Source organism: Anolis carolinensis, chromosome 3 (genome assembly GCF_035594765.1).
Source record: "Anolis carolinensis isolate JA03-04 chromosome 3, rAnoCar3.1.pri, whole genome shotgun sequence".
NCBI lineage: Eukaryota > Metazoa > Chordata > Lepidosauria > Squamata > Dactyloidae > Anolis > Anolis carolinensis.
The window spans coordinates 36,174,840-36,193,034 of record NC_085843.1 but is presented as its reverse complement, the minus strand read 5'-3'; the positions used below and the strand labels follow the sequence as shown (position 1 = coordinate 36,193,034).

The 18,195-nt window shown below is 38.9% G+C and overlaps 1 protein-coding gene across 9 annotated transcripts in view; it reads left to right on the top strand.

Moving 5' to 3' along the window:
- Positions 1 to 16,315, top strand: part of LOC100556963 (galactosylgalactosylxylosylprotein 3-beta-glucuronosyltransferase 1) — a 69,412-nt gene extending 53,097 nt beyond the window's left edge. For all 9 annotated transcript variants that reach the window (XM_062974749.1, XM_016992601.2, XM_062974748.1 and 6 more), the window contains one exon: positions 6,109 to 16,315. The gene's annotated coding sequence lies outside the window, so the exon portion shown is untranslated. The remainder of the gene's footprint in view (positions 1 to 6,108) is intronic.
- The last annotated feature ends 1,880 nt before the right edge of the window (positions 16,316 to 18,195 follow it).

Genomic DNA, 18,195 nt, shown 5'->3' with positions numbered 1-18,195 from the left:
GCATGCATGCATGCATGCATGGTTTGGATAGCATAGGTGTTTGTTTTGCCATCTGTGCCCCTGTTCAGAAGATATCACCTCACTTTCTGACCCTGTAAAAATTGGATTTTGAAAAAATGGTTTGTTGGGAAAACAAAGATTGGTGATAAAGCTTCATTTGAGACACCTTTTCTCCATTATAACTCTTTCAAGAGTGATTTTCCCTTCCTAGGGGGAGATTTTTCTCACTTCCTGTTGTGTGACCCCTATTCTTAACGATGAGTAGTTTGGAAATAGAATGTTTATAACTCAGGAATCACCTGTATAAGAAAATAAAAACAATTTTTACAACTGAAAATGGCCAGTTCGGGGGGGGGGGGGGGGGAGAGAGAGAGAGATTGCTAAAAGTGATTTCCAATAATTTCTTCAGCAATTATTAAATTAAATCAAACTGTAAGAACCATGAGTACCTCTCTGACACAATGATTCCTCACCTCCTTTCTGTAAGATACAATTGGTGGATGTCCAAATAAAATTTTATACCCTTATGTTTTCTGCAGAAGATCCATCTATCTATCTATATTAAAATGTAATATGTGTTTTATTATGGAGTAAACAACAAAACTACTAAACCAAATCACACCAAATTTGGCCCCAAAAGACATAGTCATCCAAAATTTAAAAAAAACCAAGAAAAATAAAGTCCAAATTAGAGGAAGAGAAAGAACTGTTTTTTCCCCTTGCTGCCAGTTAGAAGGGTAGGCTCTGCCCACTTTGTCTCCTAGCCCTCTTCCACACTGCCTTTAAAATACAGATTGTCTGATTTGAACTGGATTATATGGCAACGTAGACTCAAGGCCCTTCCACACACCTATATAACCCATAATGCCAAGGCGCATAATCCACAGTATCTGCTTTGAACTGGATTATCTTGAGTCCACACTGCCATATAATCCAGTTCAGTGTGGATTTTATACAGCTGTGTAGAAGGGGCCTCACATAATCCAGTTCTAAGCAGATAATATAAGATTATAAAAGGGGAATTCCAGAAAGAAAACAACCAGGCCCAGCTAACACCTCCCAACAAAGGATTCCCCCGGACAGGAGGCAGCCAGGCTTTGAAGCTGCAATGCAATTAAATGCTAATCAAGGTGACTAATTGCAGCATTCATACTTGCTGCACTGAGACTATTCACTGCTGTTCAACCTGGCCAACCAAGATTTCCCCTAGATAGAAAACCCTCAGGTTTTGAAGCTACAAAGCTATTCCGTCCCATTCAACTTGCCCAAGGAAGGATGCCCCTATATAGAAAGCGACCAGGCTTTGAAGTAGCGAGGGTATTCAGTGCAATTCACATTAGCCAAAAAACCATTCCCCTAGAATGCAAGTACCTAGCCTTCCAAGCAGCAAGCCTATTCTGTTGTATTCCAGCTCACCAAACAAGGATTCGCATAAGAAGAAAATGGCAAGGCTTTGAGGCTGCAAGGCTATTCACTGCTATTCCACCTAGTCAACAAATGATTCCCATAAGCCACAGCAACATGTGGCCAGCCCCAGTATTTGTGAGGGACGCAAAACTCTGAATTAGAACCAAAAAAAACTATTGAAATGAAGGACTTCTGGATCAGGAATACCATAGAATTATGCTGGAGGATCTAGAAAAGGCCTAATAATTATCTTCATGTGTTTCTAATTCTGTTCTTTTATCCATTTAAGAAGTTTAATTTTGTTCGTTCATCACACAATATATTAGACTTTCTAATTTCAATCTTAAAACCTTTTAAAGATAATCCTCATAATCTCTCACATTAATATAAACAGCAGGAAACTCAGTAGGTATTGATGAAGCCCCTGAGCCAAAAAATTGTATTTGTCCAGTACATCTGATTGTTATCAGATTAAGAAAAGAGAATACTGTTTGCCAACTTCAGTGTTTGTTAAAAACTTGTATGTAGAACAGTGAGCTGATGTAGTTCATTGCATGATCTCCCCAACTTTGGTCACGGTTGACAGTCCCTTAGAGCTTGGTGGAGTTCTCAGGTCATTGTGGGCTATCTCCTTGATATCCCTTTGTCTAGAGATACATCACCAGTCAGAACCTGCTTGCAAACCAGTATAAGAGGTGTCAATCGGCCTTTTCCATCTTCCAGTCTGTGCTGGATATTATTTTTCTCAATTTGTGTTGGCCTTGAAGTGTCACCCAGCAGAGCTACCACAGCTGCACGCCTCTACTATACATAATAATTTAACTACCTTTACAGGTATGGCACCCACATATATCACATATATTCATTTTGAGCCACAAGCAATCATTGAGTCAGTGGGAGGGACTCTAAAGACAAGTGCTTTATTTCCCTTATTAGTTAAACTCGCCCAAAGGCATGAATCTAAAACTCCCTATATGCATTGGTTCGGTATAAACTGATCTTTTGTTCTCCAGAATAATTGTTTTCTTGCTTGCTTCTTTTTAAGTGAAAGAAGCAAAGGAGAGGAAAGATTGATGGTTTGTGTAGGGAGAAAAATAATCAGTTTTTATGGTTTTTGTAAACCAAAAAGATCCAGTCCTGTTTGCCTGGACACTGCACAATTATGGGAATCTAGAGAGCTAATGTGCCATTGTGCTCGAGAGCTCTAGTGCACATTCCTGAACCCCAGCACTAAAGCTCTCCAGCAGAGAGTTCTCAGCACCTCGTCAAATTAAAATTCTGATGAGTCTATGGATAGAACATTAAAATGGTATTAAAGTGCTATAACCCTCTTGTGTGAAAACACTCCTGGGCTATGCACAGTCTCAAAGAAGTCTATGTTGTGTGCAAGGAATTAATATCTGCTAACAATTCCAAAGCTTAACAGGGCTGCCAGCACAGCATTATGAGACAGAACCTTCTGTTCCAGTTAACTCCAGTGGGACTTAATGCAATTAATGTTCCTCAGAGAATGTGCCCTAAATTTGTGTGCAAATGAAACTGGGCTGCCTGAATCAGCTTGATTTGGGTAGATTAGGAGAATGAAAGAAGCCTGAATTATGGGTTCAAATTGATACTAAATGCAGACTATGGAAAATAGCTTTAGTCTACTTATTCAGTCAGACCTGAATTTATGTTCCAAGGAACATGTAGCTGTCCAACATGCCGGTGGCATCCATCAGTCTTAACTACCGTCAGCAGTGGTGATGGGTGAGTTTGAACAACATATGCAGGGTCACATTTTTAACTGTAACTGGCCCTGCTAGAGATTGTACCTGAATCTTCTGCATAGGAAATGTGTCATCAACCACCAGCACTATAACCTCTCCAAGATGTGTTTTCTTCTGCATCCACAATTTTGTAAAATAATGAGTTAAATCCATATTTAGTCATAATTATATCAGTAATTGATATAACCGTGTTAAAATAGAATATCATCTTCCTTTGAAAAACTGGTAGGAGAAGAATGGTGCGAGAAATCTGGGAGGGTCCCTGAGGCTAGATCATATAAGTTTGTAGAGTTACATGTGACCTACAGTTCCCATGATTTCCCCCTTGGTGTACTGATTAATTTTCTTTCATATGTTGATGTCATGACATTCTACTTTAATTCCTATCTCACTTTACATAATTCTCTGGAGATCATATATGGACTGGAAGAAACAAAGGAAGACTATCCCAAAACCAGGCCAGAATTGAGTTCAAGGGAACAAGGAGAGCACAGGTTTCAGAGTCCTAGTTCCTAGTATTTCCCAGAAGATTCTGCACACAATTAAAGTCCCTTGTTTGGCATTGATAATAAATGGTGGGGGTGCAAGGGGAAAGTGTATTTTTGATTCCCTACACTACCTGGCAGATGAAGTTGCACTGTGACATGGAAAAGTTTATTTAGCTTGGCAACTATTTGCATCTTGCTAGGCAGATCTGCTTTATATTTGGGGAAGCCTAGGGCTAAATGGACCATTTGCAAGATGTTCTTAACTACAGGATTGAAAATACTCATTTGCAGGGTTTTGTTTTTGTTTCTTGCAACTCCTCAAATGCCCTCCAGAAGAACTGAAAGATGAATGCAGTTCCTGTTTTATGATTATATAATAAATGCTCCCCACTCCCAAAAAGGAGGGGGAAAGGCTTCACCCTCCCTTCTTTCCTGTTATTTTATGCAGCTGCTGTGCCTCCATTCTACATTGCTGGAACAAAATGCAGCAGGCGTATGTCTGAGATGCCTTTGAATTCCCAGCAAATATCCTTTGTCTCTCTTCTGGGAGAGGATATTGATTGGAAGCACTGCTTGAATAACTGCCCTTAACCATGGAAGTGAAACTTGGTTGTTTCCCATGATTATAATATAAATTTTCTAGTCTGTGGAGGAAAGAAAAAAAATTCAAGAATTGTTATTGTACTCCATTAATTTCTTCAAGCCAGTAGCCACAGGCTGTTATAGATTTGAAATCATGCTTAAACTTATTGGAAGCAATGCCTGGAATACCCTATTAGCTATGTAGGAACACAACCATTGTAGTTACATAGGAACTTCATGTCTCCAAGCCTAATCCCCTGAGCCTCATTTAACCATGCAGCTGTTGATGTGATCAATCAGAGTCTGTTCCCCTATTAATCAGGGAGCATCTGACATTCACACCATCTCCCACAAGCACCCCATATTGCAAAAGGCAGAAGCATGTTCCCTGTTGTAATTTCACTTCACAGTGGAGTTCATTTGTGCAAGAGTGAATGGAAACATCATTCAGTTGCTTCCTAACAGGGGAACAGAGCCCTGTTGATTGCAGAGGCTGCTGCTGGGCAAGTATGGATTATGAGACTTTCAAAATCCCTGTGTATTCCCTAAAGGAGTAAATAGATGGTGAGCATGAATACAAGCCAATTATAAATGCATAATCCAGAATTTTGTCTTCCTGAGCTTCAAAGAGAATTTGAAAACATTATTTTGGGAGACTATATTTCCCAGTGACTAACATGCCATCTCAGCGACTCTGGGAGCTGTGGCCTAAAAAGTAACTTGCCTAAAGAAAATGAATATACTCGGATCCATTTGATGTTGCCTTCGATTGTCTTAAGTCAGTGGTTCTCAACCTGGGATCCCCAGATGCTTTTGGCCTTCAACTCCCAGAAATCCTAACAGCTGGTAAACTGTCTGGGTTTTCTGGGAGTTGTAGGCCAAAAACACCTGGGGACCCCAGGTTGAGAACCACTGTCTTAGGTGAAGCGAATGCTCCGGAAATTGATGTAAAGAGAATGGATGGAGAGTTCGATTGTTCATTCAGTTTTTAGGAATCTTGTTTCAGAGTCAGTGTGCTGCAGTGAGTACAGTACTGGTAATGCAAGAGATCTAGGTTCGTGTGACTGTCTGCCGGGACACTACCTGGATGTCCAGGAGTCATAGAATCATGGAAGAGACCTCATGGCCCGTCCAGTCCAACCCCCTGCCAAGAAGCAGGAAAATCACATTCAAAACACCTCTGACAGATGGCCATCCAGCCTCTGCTTAAAAGCATCCAAAGAAGGAGCCTCCACCACATTCTGAGGCAGAGAGTTCCACTGCTGAACAGCTCTCACAGTGAGGAAGTTCTTGTTAATGTTCAGGAGTCCGCTCCCACTGCTACCGTGGTTCAGGAGCAGAGCATGAAAACACCTCCATTTAATCTGAGGCCCATTTGAAGCAGCAATACTTTGAACTGGCCCCAAATTTAGGTGCCTATGTAGATGCGCCCCTTGTAATATTACCTTGAAAAGTCCCAACATGCAGGAGGCTAAATTCATTGATACATTTATATTTATATATGTGTGTGTTTGTGTGTGTATCCATTTTCATCTCTACCATGAGCAAATATTTTGAATCAAACTAGATCTACACTGCCCGTTCCAGATAAAGCCATCACACCACCCAGACATTTTTGTTCACAACCCTCATACCTCATAACCATACATTGTTGCTGTAAATGTTTGTTTTCGGGCAGAAAAAATTACAGCTAAGTCCAAAAAATACCCCAGAAAAAGCCAAAGGCTATGGCATAAAATGTAATCATCTCATCTAATCAAATATCTCCCAAAGCTTCAACCCTACAAGTTCTTTTTTCATTACATCACTGGTTACAAACCTGTATCTGTCTTTTCAAAGCCCTTTTTGTATTTATTTTGCAGGTGGTCACTTTTCACCGCTCTACAATTGCTCAGCAAGGCACTGAAGCAGCAATCAGAAACAAATTCCTCCTTGTGATCATATCTTCTAGCTTCCAATTCTCCTTAAGCCATGAAAGAAAGAAGCAAAATGAATGTCATGCCCAAGTCCTTTTGCTTTGTATTCTGACGATTCATCATAGAAAAAAAAAGAATCATGTTTCTGAAGTTGTATTTATTTCTTGAATGATATTTTAAAGACCAGAGCCAATTCTTTCTATACAACACCTTGGAGAATGCAAGAAGAGCCAGGTTTGCACAGAAGACAGAACTCTCTTTGCTTGATCCACATATCCGATAAGATTTTGAAATTTTGAGAAGCAATAAGATATGTGCTTCTACATATGTTTTTTTAACGCATGGCACTTCAAAAATAGGGCATCCCTACTATATTAGCAGTGAGATATTACTGCATCATGTAAAATAAGAGATACTGTCAGAATGGCTCGTTTAATCTGAGGATTCCTCACCATCACCCCCCCCCCCTCCCCAAGGATATGATTGGGCAGTTCTATATGTGATTCGTACTTTAGGAATTAGTTGAGTTCTCCACCAATTCTTCTGTTACGTTCCAAAATTCAGCACAAGGTTTCAATCACCACCAGTTATTCTTGGATCTAAATACCGACTGAGCCAGAAAGTGTGAGCCATAAAAATCATGAATCCCTGTCAGCGAGAAATGATCATCTGCTGTATTCTTTAGATCAACCCATTCTCATAGGGAATGCTGAATTAGCCTTTATCCAAAGGAGGAATGATACCTTGGGCAATAGCTACGTTTTGGTTTCCTGGATCCAGGGGCAAAGCTTTGGCAACCGTCGGGAAAAGATTACTGTGCTAGATGGATCTTTAATCTGAAACAGCAGGACTCTTTTTGTGTTCATGTAGTGTTGTAGACCTCTTGCACATTCTTAAATGATTTCTGTACATGCATGATCAATTTAAGTTCATTATCTGGCTGGACTGCTATGAGCTTTGATGAAGCAACAGGTTCAAAATGAGCAAAGAATGCTCAGTCATAGAGAATCATGGATACGAAGTTCAATACAAGTTTAATACAAGGAAAATACACTTGTAGAAGGAAATGGCTGAGATCAGAAATATGTATGCAACATGAAGCAAAAATGGAAAATTAACAGTTTGCAATTGTGTTTGTATTTAGAGAAGTACTGTCAGGAAATCAGCATAGTTTGGGGCAAGTATAGATTAAAGAGGGATTCATGGGTAAAAGAACTGGACTATAATGAACTGTAAGAATTTAATGATAGCACAATTGTTTGTCTCTGTGGTGAGCTCTGCTCACTTAAAAAAGAAAAAAGCACACCCTTGGGGTTTTCTGTTAGAAATTCTCACAATTAACTTAACTGAAAAAGGACTTTCCCATTTTCTGAGCCAGCCCTGAGAAAGTAGCAGGGTATCAATTTGTTTCATAGCTTATTTATAATATGGGACTTTTCTGCCTATTCCATTTATATTCATATGGATCATCTGGTATGTTTGTGAAGATCTTTTTTTCCTTCCCATGCTCTTCGGGACTCTGGTAGGAAATAAGAAACTATTATTTTTGCTTCCGAAATGTCTTATATTTAATGCTCACTGCATTGATAACAGGAGGGACCCAGTTTTTTAAATTAGTCAAATAATTAGAAGCACAGTAATAAGGTAAATGTGTAATTTTTAAAAAAAGAATTTAGTCTATGTGGGAGTTTAGGTTGGCAGAAAAGGATTGTCAAATTTCTCAGTTCCTTTACCAGCTGTTTCTGTGAGGGAAACCATGGAGATCACCTTATAATAGAACGAGCACTCAGCACATTCAAGGATATTCCTGGGTACATTTTCTTTCTCTTTATTATTAATGCAGATATATAATCTAGGGTCTATCTTATGCCCGCTACTGTAGGGAGGGGAAAGTTATAGTTGCGTTGCAACATACATTGTTCTTGTTCCAGCTAGGATTAGTGGAAGTTAAATCCAACATTTGGAGGGACAATTGCATTGGTGTCAGTAGGAAATCATCTTTATTTTTTTTCAGATTCTACCAGATAATAAGAGGAAATATTGAATATCATATCTTTTACACTACCAGTAGCAGGTCTGCTGTACCTTTGAGAACAAAACACAGCTTTTCCATTCAATATGTGCTTGCTGGTATGGCTATAAAGTGAGATAATTTTTACAGCAAAAAATAGCATTTGTGTGTGTGTGGGGGGGGGGGGGGGGAGAGAGAGACTAAGTCAGCAAGCACCCCTGAAGAAATAAGGCTAAACCTAGATGCCCTAACAGTTGGGAAGAGGCATCTCAAATATCTCATTGAAATTAACTCCTACTTCTTCTGGGCACATGAGGTGAAACACATCAACTTCTACCTGAGGCTGCATGGTTTTTCCAGCCCTGAACACATTCACTGTTAACAGTGGACTAAGGCCATAAGAATGGGAATCATATTTGTCAATATTAATATCCCAGGTGAAAAGGGTTCCCCCCTTCAAATGGTATTTTCTGTGTAGAAACCAGGCTTTCCATACAGAAAATATTTTATGTGCAGCACAAAAAGTTACTGAGCATAAAATGTGGTTTTTTGGCAAAAAAAAAGTGTCAGGTTTTTTTCTCAGAATAAATATTCAACTCCAAATAATTTTCAGACACTGCCAGGGACTTGATCACAGCAAGAAGAAAAGTGATTAATAATAACATAATAACATTTAATTTATATTTTGCCCTATCTCCCCAAGGGGACTCAGGGGAGATCACAGTACACATACACGGCAAACATTCAATGCCAATAGGACAGACAGTCAGAAAGGAGGTATGTTGTTTCCAGGTCCAGGTTCAGTGCCTTAGAGGTTGTGCTTGGATTCAGCCACAGGGGGTGCTGTTACTCCATTCTCTTATGACAAAGCCATCAGGACTTCCTCCTTCCTTTTGGTCACTGGCATTTCTGGTCTTTTTATGGTGTCGTAAAATACCTCCCCTGCTTAATTAGCTGAACCTAATTTCTCTACTTACAGCTCTAAGCTATTTTCGAACTGCTTAAGTAAACAGTGAGCTAGGCTTGAAAACTGGATGCTCACCCCAACTGGGCTACGAACTGGGCACCTTTTGGTTGGTAGATCTTATTACTGCTGGTGATTTACCAGCTGTGCTAAAACCCAGTTCAGATTGCGTTCTTGCCCATGGGAAAGAAATGTATGAAGATTTGCACCTCTCTCCTTTCAGCCACTCACGTCCCCCCACGCCCCACATCTTTGCACAATGCCACCTTATTGAGATTGCTGTTTAGTTCCTGATACTAGCAGCAGATAAGCAAAGGCCTTGGAAGCAGAAAACAGTTATTTTTTTCTCCCAATATTTGTAAAACAGCCAGGTAAGCAATTATCACCCACGGCATCAGGGCTGCAGATTGTACCTGTTCTATACAATACAAATAAATGCTACCTGCATGACAGAGGAAAAGAATGACCTCTTTTCCCCTGTTTTATGATGAAATAATATGGCTCAATGAGGAGGAGACCCACAGGCCAGCTGAGGTGGATGAAGGAAGACGAAGCATACTTAAGCTCAGATGGCTGGAGAATTTAAAAAGGAGAGTCTAGTGAGAGAAACTGAGTTGCTCGAAAAGAGCAGTACAAAAAGGGCTTTGTGGAATCTCCTTGGGGCCAGTGTTCTAGTCCTTGAATTTCATGAATACTATTAACTTTCTGTATTGCTTTAAAAAAAACCTGCATTGTTAACAAGAGAAAATGTCAATGAAGTCATTTCTGATGCTTATTTATAATGGTGGATGCTCAGTTATTATTAAACATTGTATAGAAATAGCACCACTCATTCCTCTGAGGAAAATGCAGCTAAGTGGTGAATGACAGAACATATTCCCCATTTCCAAATGGTGAGGACATATAGGAGATACTGGGGGGAGGGGTGTTGGAGCCCTAGAGACAATGGCTTTGTGATATTTGTTTTCTGTCCATGTGTTTCATAAGGATAATACATGATATAATTTCCACATTGACCAACCTACCCATCCAAAACTCAAGTTTCCATCACAGATTGAGCCCCATCCAGCTCACTCCCTAGCTAGATGTTCTCATATCTCCTTTCTTCCACTTTTAATTATATGTTAACCTGAAACCATTTTTGCTTTCCATTAGCCACGTGTTTCAAAAGCTGGACTGACATTCCTAACTTTTGGAAAACCATCTCCTGTAATCAGATCTCTTCAATGGAACATCAAGTTGACAGCAGTTAATCTAAAAGATGAATGGAATAAACTGGATCAAGAAATGCCTTCTGTTCACAAGGCCTTCCTAATTTTCTAGTTTTAAAAAAGGTTATCCAAATGCACATCTACCTCCTTCTAGGCATACTAAGTGCTAGAAAGGCATGTATATCTAACTACAGTATTTCTTATGTCCTAAAAATTTAAAAACATAGAAGGATGGCCAAATGGGTGAATGTGCTTCCTCTCCCAAGGCTGAAGATTGACTAACCACATTTGTCTACCCTAATTTATTTCAGGATAGCAAGTTGTTCTTAAGGCATTTACCTTTGATTTTTCCAAAATGGTATAGCAAACATGCCATGCTTCCATAAGGACACCAACCATCTTCCAGAATTCAATTTCTCCGTCCAATATCATCGTTGGTGTGTATAGATGGCTAACTGTGAGATAGATAGATAGATAGATAGATAGATAGATAGATAGATAGATAGATAGATAGATAGATAGATAAAAGAAGGTTCACACAGTCTCCTCTGTGGACTTTTACACAATGTTTATTTAATGAAGATTACTTTATACAGATGAAGATCATTACATAGTTTCTTATTTGCAGATTTGAATCCTCAGGGAGCAAGGGGAGGTTGCAAGTTGAAGATAAAATGGAATAGAAGTGGTCAGCTTACAAGATGGATGGTACAGGAACCAGAGTTTGTTACAATTTCTTTCTAAAATGTATTATCTTTATACCCACTACACACCCTCCAGGCGGCTGTTCTGAAAGAGGTGAAGAACAAAAGATGGGAATGAAAAAATTGCACATTCCCACTATTGTAAAATTACAGAACAGAGACAAGATCTGCTGAAAAATACTAAGACATAATGTACAAAACGTAACAGAAAGAAATAACTTTCATATTGGCAAATAGATACACAATTTTCTTGTAAAGCTGTTTGTGAGTATATGTGTCTTCATAAAAAGCAAGTAAAAAATGGAATCCAATTCCGAGCATGCAAACATTCATGGAATCAAAGTCTCTTCATGAATAACCAATTCAGTTCTTGCTCTGTCTTATCCCCAAAATATCCAAACTGAAACAGTAATGCAGCGAGAATGGCTTTGTATATCAAAAGTTCACAGACCCTTCTGAAGCCTGAAAATGTACTAGGAAAGCTATTCCAGCAAACTCATTTTCACATAATCACAGGTGCGAAGGACATTTGAAAGGAACCATTTCAAAGGCAGCATATTTGTTCATGTAGTCATGGCTGCTACAACAAAGCCTTTGGTAAAAGTGAATATCCCACCTATCTCTCAAAGAAGACTTCTCTCATAAGATAAATGGGATAAACAGATAAGGGTCAGTAAGATGTCAATAATGATGGATGTATATATTTATTAGAAAGCACTAACCTTGTGCAATTGTGCAGCTTATTAATCTTAGACTCTGAACTTAAAGGTCTTACATGATCTTGTATTTATTTATTTATTTATGACATTTGTACTTTCTCTACCCCAGCGGGGACTCAAGGCGGCTTTACACATAAGCAACTATTTGATACCTTAAAACAATGTACAATTAAAATAAACAGTTTAAAATTGAATTATATAATACATATAAAGTACCACTTGTATAGGGAGCCCCCAATGGTGCAGCAGGTTAAACCGCTGAGCTGCTGAGTTTGCTGACCAAAAAGCTGGCGGTTCATATCTGGGGAGTGGAGTGAGCTCCCACTATTAGCCCCAGCTTCTGCCAATGTAGCAGTTTAAAAACATGCAAAATGTGAGATCATGTGCTGGCCACATAACCTAGGAGGTGTCTACGGACAACGCCAGCTCTTCGGCTTAGAAATGGAGATGAGCACAAACCCTCAGAGTTGGACACGACTAAACTTAATGTCAGGGGAAACCTTTACCTTTACTTACCACATGTATTATTTCAACTATAAAACCCACCTTTCTATTCTCTTCCCTCATTTGACCAAGACCTTTCTTTACAACTGCTACAACAATCTTGACATATTAGATCAAAAACCCAACAGCCGATCCTGATTTAAAATAAGAAAAAAAAAACATATTATGAGCATATCCAATTTCACATTACAAACACACTTAAATCCTAGCACCATCATCACTATGGGGAGAAGATTTTTTTTCTGCTGACCCAGTATTAAGCACAATTTCTTTGGATTCATTTTTGTAAGGAAAGGCACTGCTTTTCAAAGGAAAAATATGACATTCAGTAAACATTCATCTAGCTATCCCTCAATGATAAGAATGCTACAGTGACCATAAGGAAATCTGATGGGATCCAACATACCCATGCTGACCCAAGGACTTACATGAAAGCTCTGCAGCCCCATTACTTGCCATTCAATGGTTCTGTGAAGTTGGACCCTGATCCATCTCCGTATCTCAGCTCCTTATGTGTAGCTCTAAGCCAGTGGTTCTCGACTTGAGGTCCCCAGATGTTTTTGGCCTACAACTCCCAGAAATCCCAGCCAGTTTACCAGCTGTTAGGATTTCTGGGAGTTGAAGGCCAAAAACATCTGGGGACCCCAGGCTGAGAACCACTGCTCTAAGCTTTACAGGTGCTCAGGAATAGCAGAAACTGAGAGATTACTCTTCACAACATGGAAGAAGGTAGGGAAGAATACATAGAAAGAATATCTCAACTGAACAGGAATATTATTGATCTTCCAAGAAATGTTTAAATCATTCTAAAGCAAATTGCCTGTAAAAAAAGAAAGTCTTCCCTGCTTCTTTGATACTAATGTAATTTATTGAGCCAAAGAAGTATAAGCTTTTCATAAAACGGATAAGTGAGGCATTGCAATAGATTATTGCACTGTATTCCCAACTTCTGTCAGGCTTGTGGGAAAACGAAAAAAAATGGTAAGACGGGGAAAGACAGCTAATTTACATTTAATATGTTGAGTTGTTATAAAACTGTCTCTAGGTTCAGCTGCCATCAACATTCTGAAAGTCTTAGAAGCACAAAGGATTTGTCATAAATGTTGTTTTCACTCCTTACTTTTAATTTACTAAGCTGCATGTGATGGAACTCTACAGACAGCACAAAATTTTGGGTGATGTGGTTAAGTTTCATTTCCAAAATCATCCTATTTAGGTACAGTATGATGACTGGGTAAGTCCTAAATGGATTTATGACTGCAGTTTCTATACACAGACACACGCAAATACACACACACAATAGCATGATGTAACAGTTTGAACATTGGACTACAACTATGGAGACCTTCAAATCCCCACTTGGAAAACCACTGGGTGACTGTAGTCAAGTCACATTTTCTCAGAGAGATACAAAGGCAAAATTCTTATGATCAAATCTTGCCAAGAAAACCCCTGATAGGGTCTTTTTAGGGTTGCCATAATTTGGAAATTATTTGAATATCCAAAACAACAAATATATGCTCACTCAGGAGTATATGGCTAAATCCAATTGCTAATCTCGAGTAAAGTAAATGAAATTCTACCTTCAGGAAAAACTTTAGTTGGTCAAATATTTGGATTTTAGCTGATCTCTGCTTAGTCCATCCAATATTCCTCAATATTTCTTATTTTGAAATCCCAAGGCATTCTATTGCTATAGTTCTCTGCTGGTCTTAGTTATGATTCCATTAGTTACTAATGATTAGTATGATAAGGGTAGTAAGAAACAACATGCAGCCTGCCAAACAACATTGTTCAATTGCATTGATACTGAACTTCACTCAGGCAGTTAATCAACTGCTCCAGAGAATAAGATGGATGATAGATATCCCAAAATAATAAACATAAAAGGTAAGAAATAATAAATACTAAAAGTATATTATTGATATAAATGTAATACCATTATGATTGGCATAGTTTGATTCTACAGCCTGCAGCAATAATAATAATAATAATAATAATAATAATAATAATAATAATAATAATAATAGCAGCAGCAGCAACAACAACAAAAACAACTTTATTTTTGTATCCTACCACCCCCAAGGCGACTCAGGGTGGCTCACATGGGGCAAGGCCCAACAACACAATTAAAATGATGCTTACATAAAAAGCAATTCATAATAAAACAGAATAAAACCTATGCATTTCATTTTTTTCTGTAGGATTCTATATTTAGGCAGAAATGCTGAAATGTACATAAACAGGATGGGTGACATCTGGCTCAACAAGTGTACATGTGAATGAGAACTTGGAACTTTAGTAAACCACAAGTTGAACATGAGCCAACAATGTGATGCAGCAGCTTAAAAAGCCAATGGGATTTTGGCCTGCATCAAAAGGAGTATAGTGTCCACTGTCTAGATCAGGGATCCCCAAATTTTTTAAGCCGAGGGCCAGTTCATGGTCCCTCAGACTGTTGGGAGGCTGGACTATAGTTTGAAAAAGAACATGCACACATTTGTATGTTATTTGTAATGCAAAAAATAGAAGAACAATATAATATTTAAAACAAAGAACAATTTTAAACAACATCAACTTACCAGAATTTCAATGGGAAGTGTGGGCCTGCTTTGGGCCAACGAGACAGTCAAGTTAATTAGGATTGTTGTTGTGTGCCTTCAAGTCGTTTCAGTCTTAGGGTGACCCTAAGTCTAAAGTTTAGGGTGGTAGATAAAAGACCTTGCAGGGTTGCACCCATCCCACAGGTTTTAGTTTGGGGACCACTAGTTTAGATCAAGGGAAGTAATGGTGCACCACTATTCTGCTTTGGACAAACCTCACCTGGAATACTCAGTCCAATTCTAGGCACCATAATTCAAAAAAGATATTCGCAAACTGTAATGTGTCCACAGGAGGGCGACTAAAATGATCAAAGGTCAGGAGACTATGCCCTATGAGGAGCAGATTAAATTGCTAGGTAAATTTAGACTGCAGAAGAGAAGGCTGAGAGGAGACCTGATAGCCATGTTCCTTATGAAAGGATATCATAAAGAGGGAGCAGGTTTGTTTTCTGCTGCTCTTGAGGCTAGGACTCAGAGCAATGGGTTCAAACTACAGGAAAGGAGATCTCACATGAACTTTAGGAAGAATGTCCTGACCGTAGGAGCTGTTCAACGATGGAACTCACTGCTTCAGAATATGGTGGAGGCTCCTTCTTGGGATGCTTTTAAACGGAAGCTGGATGGCCAATTGTCAGGTGCTTTGTGTTTTTCCTGCATGTCAGGGGGTTGGACTGGATGGCCCATGTGACCTCTTCCAACTCTATGATTCTAAAAGTCCTGTGATTTATCTTTTAAGTACTTAAGATTTTTCTGTTTATAGGTACAGAACATAATAGAATTCTGTGGTAGAGAAATCTACATATTTTACTAATCCAGAAATCTCAGGATCCTGTAGTATGAAGCCATGATAGATGAAGTGGTATGCAACAAACAATTGTATAGTGCAGATCATCCTAAAACTGAAATAAAGTTAAGCTCAGATACATTGTGTATATCGAAACCATATCCTTTATTGGGAAGCATTCATCCACATGGTCCTCCCCTCATGACCTGAAATGGAACAGTCCAACAACACTTTTAAAAGCTCATCTGCGTAAAGCAAGCTTTATTTGGTAATTTATTTGGGGTCCCATTGTTCAGATTGCAAAGGGTCAATCTTGTTTGTTTTCTGACAGCTTTCTTGTTTTATCTGTTTATTACAATATGTCTGCCCTGGACTAGAGACATGTAATAGAGAATCTTGTTGACAAAGAGCTTTTTTCTCCATAATATACTGTCCCGTATGGAAGACAGAGGGTCTTTCCAGATGTTTTACTCTGTGCAGATGTTACTTAGATCTCAAAACATTGTTCCTTATGGAATTCATTCTGTTGCAGAGATATTGTTATGCCCCCAAGCTGGAACATTATATAAGGGCAGGATATTTGTTACATCACTGGTGTTGTATCAGAGGCTAACGCTAATAAACAGCTAAAAATAAAGTCTTTTTGAAATCATTGTCTGGAAAAGTTCATGCACTTCATGTTTTGATTTTGTTTTGCTTCTCTCTCAACCTGTGTACTGCATAGCTATATGGTCCTAAGCAGCCACTTCTTAGTGCTTGTTTGTATATCTACAAAATGCCCAACTATGGCAATTTGTAGTATCAATGTCCTACCATGGCTGAATTTTAGGGGTGTTCAGAGGAAGAAACAGATTGTTTGTTGCATTACAAGCTCCTGTTTATCTCTTTTAATCATTATCATGATTCAACAATTATTTCTCCAAGATGTGGGATATGACATCAAGAATACTTTTACAGTGTTAGTTCTCTTTCAGTATGATGAAGCACTACTGCTTTTTTGGTAGAAAAGGCTAAACACTTTGTAAAATGACAACTCTCATGATTCTATAGCAAAAAGTCTTGGCAATTGAAATGGTGCCAAATACATTAATTCTACAGTGTACTGTATATGCACTCTTAGCAACTTCACCCCACTACTTAGCAGCTAAGGGATGGGAAACCTTGCCATAGGGCTTAGAATTCAGAAGTGTGACTGTGATTACAATTCCCAGAATCCCCTATCCTGTATGGACACTGGCAGCATGGAACGGTAGTACCCCAAAATAACATTTCCAAGATCTGTTTAGAACTGACATAGCTAACAGTTCAGATTAGAGACCATCAGAAAGAAGAGATGCTTTGGATTGAGCAGACTGAACGCCAGGATGTTTTATTATATGGCTTTCTTTCAGTTATTGCTGGCAGCAGAATTTACTGTCAATTTCCTGCTCACCTCGGTGCAGCAGGAGCTTGCACCATGAACCAACAGACAAACAGATCACTATGTTGGAAGGATCACTCAGAGAAGCACCAACATGCCATCTTAAAACCCTCCATCTGTCAACATGCTACAATGTTAGCCTTGTTTCTTTGCTCAAGTTCAAGACTGATTCAAAGAGAAATTACATTTCAAGGGTGTATGCGCAGGAGAACTGACACCTCCCTCAAATATCCACAATCCCTTGCACAAACTTAATTTCAAGCTCTGTTGAAGAGCGTATTTAGCTGCACTTTTAAAAACTCATCAGTTTAATTTCAGAAGCCATTGCATAAAACCGAGACGAACGGACCTTGGCTGAGAAGAGAGCTGCACGCTTGGAGCTTAAAAATTCAGCTCACACTGTCCTGCACTTTCCTAGGATGTGCAGGTGAGCTCTAGCGATGCGCCAAACAGCAGCTATACCTCTACCATGCTTCAGTGGAGATACGTTAATCCCTTTCCCTAGCTGAACCTAGTTGAACCTAAACATTATATAGCTAAGTTTGGAATATCTCCTTTTTGTCCAAACCAGTAATTCATAGTTTCACTTTTTGCCAGTTTGAATTTCAAGACAAACTTGGGTAAGGTGGTATTGGTAATCTCTGTCCTCTTGTATTGCAGAGTTATCTTGAAAAGATTTGTCATTGCCTTCCTTTGAGGCAGAGAGAATGTGACTTGTCCAAGGTTGCCCAGTGGGTTTCTATGGCCAAGAACCCTGTTCCCATTGTTTGAACCCAACACCCAAACTACTACACTACACTGGTTCCTTGTGTTCCCCACCTTTTGCTTTAACTTTCCCTGGCTAGGACATTTTAGTTCTCTAAATGCACAAAATACTATACTATTAATATACTTGTGTTCCCAAATCGCATGGAAATGCACAAACATCTGACACATCCATAAAGATTCCAACCATCACCCGCCATTTTTTCGTATGCACGATTAAAAGAACAATTTAAATTGATTCCAATTGCAGTCACTTCTTTGGAGATTGATGTTTTGACTTCCCAGAGCTAATGTAACATATAAAGTAGCCCACTTTGCTTTGCTTGCAAAAAAAAATAATCAGAAAGA